Consider the following 3,847-nt stretch of genomic DNA (forward strand, 5'->3'; position numbering starts at 1 on the left):
CTGGTTGACAGTTGGATGATGAGTCTATTTCCAATAGGGCATCCTGAGGGCAAATAGGTCCTAGAGGCTCTCCTGAATCCCCTATGTAAACAGAAATGTAATAATATGCACACATACACTGAAAGACTGTCAGAGAGCAAGGAAATTTACAAGGTCTTTTTCTCTGTGTTTGAGCTGAGGAAAAGATGTGTGTATTGATAATGTAGAGTTGGAAAACTCTCTTACTGGTCTCAAGAATAAATTTTTTTTTTTTTTTTGCTTTGGAATAATGGTGGTAGTTAAATCCTTCCACAATTATTGAAATCTGAGCTACCTATCAAGTTACACAATACAGAACATTTGGAGTCCAGTCAGAGCTATCTTCCTCCCAGCCTGTCCTTACTGTCCCTTGAGTGAGAACCATGGCCTTAAATAAAAAAGAAGAGCCAGGGTGTAATGCTTATGACTTTATTGATGATTTAAAGTTGGAGAAAGAAAAGGCCATGTTTATACCACTGAAAAGTCCATGTTCACCAGTCGATCTCTATCAATTCTGAAACAGAAAAAGATTTTAGACACAACAATCACTTGGCCTGAGCATGCTCTATGACTGGTATTTCTGTAATGAAGTAGGCTCATTATAAGACAACACATGAAGTTAAAATAGAGTAGAAGAAGGAGGAGTGGGGAGGTAGAGATGGGAGGAAGAAGCCAGGAGAGGGAAACAGGAAGGAGGAGAGAAGAGAGGTGGAGGGGAGGAGAAGTAGGACTTGGAAAATTTTAGGTTAATATAAGAAAAAGGAGTCAAACAAAAGCTCAGGATAGAAGTAACACTTGCTCTTAAAAGAATGAAGGAGATTTTTCTATGTGTAAGGTTCAGGCAAGGAGTTTCGTGGCAAAGGCAAATTTGGACACACAGTTTGAGTGATTAAAATCAAGAATTAAAACAAGAGAAGTAACTAGAAACAAAAAGAAAAAAATTAAAAAATTTAAGAAGAAATTCACTAGATTGGGGACTAAAAATGCAATGAATACTTAGGGAATCACTGGAAGCCATCTCTAGTTGGTTTTCTTTGTCATTGACCACCACGTTGACTACCCTGGCCACCTCTTCCACGCTGACCACCCTGGCCACCAGTGCCACCCTGGTCACCTCTGCCACCTCGGCTACCCTGGCCATCTTGGCCTCTCTGGCCACCTCGACCACCTTGGCCTCCTCTTCCACCTCCTCTTCCACCTTGGCTATGTGAGCTTTCCTGGTCTCCCTGGACATTATGGCTTTGAGGCCAATGATGGTGACCATGGTCTCTTTTTTCATGCTGACCTCCATGTTCTTCTTGCGATCCCTCTGGGGGTTCTTCAACAATTTTATGGTCTTCTTAAGAGAGAGAATATATTCAGAAAGAAACAAGGAAAGAGGAAGGTTAGCCATAAACTTAAATGAGGCAAGTAAGGAATCTACTGTAGCCTAGATTTAGTTAGAAGTAATATAATACAGGTTTAAATGGTACTAGGGTCCAGCGCCTACAAGGGGCAGAGAAATCCTGGCCTCTTTAGAGGGCATGTACTTGTTAGCTTAGCACCTCTTGTTCACCCCATCACTAGTTATTCTCCCCTCTTTTGATGTTTTGGCCGCTATTCTATATGGCCATAGCCTAACCTTGCTGTGATACACATGAATTCATCTATAAACCACTAGATAACTCACGATGTCTGAGAAACCGCCAGATGGAGTCACTGTGTCTATCTATAGCTATGCATGACATCTTGGCACAAATCTATTGAACAGAGGAAATTATCAGTTACCCTGCCCTTCCCGATAGCAGAGGAATCATATAACACCCACTCTCCCCTCTCTTCTATCAACTGTTAAGTCTTTAGACCAACAGAAGGTATACACAAAGCCCACCCTATATTTTATCCTTTTGATAATTCCTGGTATCTCTACAATTGAATCCCAGCCCTCACCATGTGTTATATTAACTTTCAATCATTTCTTCATGCTCTCGTGGTCATCACTCTTTTTTTAATCAACCGTACATTTATTTATTTTTTACATCCAATGTTATTTTATATTAGTTTCAGGTGTACAGCATAGTAGTTAGACAGTCACATACTTTGCAAAGTGTTCCCCCAATATTTCCAGTACCCACGTGGCATCATACACAGTTATTACAATATTCTTGACTATATTCCTTATGGTGTACTTTATATCCTGTGGCTATTCTGCAACTACCAATCTGCTATGGTCATCACTCTTACAATCATTCTCTTGTGATTCACTGTATACTTTATTGCATGCCCATTACATCAGACACTAAGACTCTGAGCTTAAAAGACACAGTTTGGGCTTTCAAGTTGCTATTCTTCATTGTTTTCAGATCAACAAATCAATTTCTGTGTGACGCCCCTATTCAAAAATCTCTCTGTGGCCCATAGGATAAATTACAAATTCAGTTTGCCATTCATGGCATCTTTTGTAATCTGGAACTAAGCCACATCTCTAGCTTTATCTTCCTATATTCACTTCAACCTTACTGGGTTATTCTGTGTTCCTAGACCACTGAAATGCTGTGTTATATGCACAGATTTAGCCATGCTTCCCCTTTAACTTTGCTTCCCCTCATACCCGACTCTCCAAGGTCCAGATCACATGGCATCTCCTGCGGGAGGCCTTCCCTTTTCTCCCTTTCTCTGAGCTGCCGTAATGCCTCCTTTTGCCACTTTTCTGAAGGTGATCATCATTATGTCTAAAAGTGGAATCTTCCATTACATCCTGAGTTCCTTAAGGACAGGAACAATGCTACCTATGCATTCTTAGTACCAAGAATAGGACCCTGCCATGGTTATTAAGTATTAAATTTTATTGAATTATTGTTGGCATAGACAATGTAGATAATCAAAGCATTTTTTTTCAGGACTCCTTATAGCCATGCCCTTACAAGGCCAGGTAACAGGCAAGAAAAAATCAGAAGTAAAGCAATGACCATATTTTCTAGACCTGAGAGAATTTATAGATCTAAAGCAAGCCATTAATTTTTTTTGTCTTTTATGCTCATTCTGCAATATACTAAGAAGATAAAATTATATAGTGAAATGGTTGAGGAAGAAAATCTTTGAAAGTTAAGCACAAATTAAAGTAAAAATCATATAAATTTTGGATTACACCAGTGACCCAGAGGTTCCTAGAATCTATTTAGAAAAATTGTAAGTAAGTTGATTGATTTCAAAATAACTCACTCCCCCCCCCCCACACACACACACACAAAAGAACAAAATAACTCACCTAATGGTTGGGTTTCTTCCTCTTGGTTTTGAGGGCCTTCTGCAAAGAAAGAACAAACGAAGGAATAAAGTATAAAATGATATCATAACCTTAATGGGAGGATCATTGACAAGTCAGGAACTGAAGAAAATCATTAAGTATGTAAAGGTTTTCTTTAAGCAAGCAAATTTTTGATTGATTCATTTACTGAATCCTGCAACTCTTTGGTGACATAACTTAAAATTCATTAGCTCTCTCATGCACTCTGGTCTTTTCTTATATCCTCCCTCCTATACACACTCCTACCCATGTCACTAAAATTGTCTTCAAATTTTTCATTGAAGTGTTTTCAGTTAATAATGGCTTTAAGTTTTATCTACTTTGAGGCATCTTATCATTTAAAAAGATGTCAAAGCTTAGATAACAGAAGAATGAAGCATTAGTACTGTAAATGAGTAAGTTGCAATAGTAAACTTACTGATTGAATAATTTAAGTGCTTTAGTCAAATTGCATAATATTTTTATGCTTACATGGTATTTTTATAACTTAAATTAGTTAAATGTCAATGGAGACAACACCCTTAAAATGTAAGGGATCTGTAT

General features: G+C 38.2%; 1 long non-coding RNA gene across 1 annotated transcript; it reads right to left on the reverse strand.

Moving 5' to 3' along the window:
* Nucleotides 1-448: 448 nt before the first annotated feature.
* Nucleotides 449-3,307, reverse strand: LOC107183027. Its single transcript, XR_001513806.1, has 3 exons — nucleotides 3,266-3,307; nucleotides 1,304-1,357; nucleotides 449-532 (listed from the first exon to the last, which is right to left on the reverse strand). It is a non-coding gene; the product is annotated as an uncharacterized LOC107183027 (long non-coding RNA).
* Nucleotides 3,308-3,847: the final 540 nt, after the last annotated feature.

This window comes from Myotis davidii, unplaced genomic scaffold (assembly GCF_000327345.1).
Source record: "Myotis davidii unplaced genomic scaffold, ASM32734v1 scaffold1639, whole genome shotgun sequence".
Classification (NCBI taxonomy): domain Eukaryota; kingdom Metazoa; phylum Chordata; class Mammalia; order Chiroptera; family Vespertilionidae; genus Myotis; species Myotis davidii.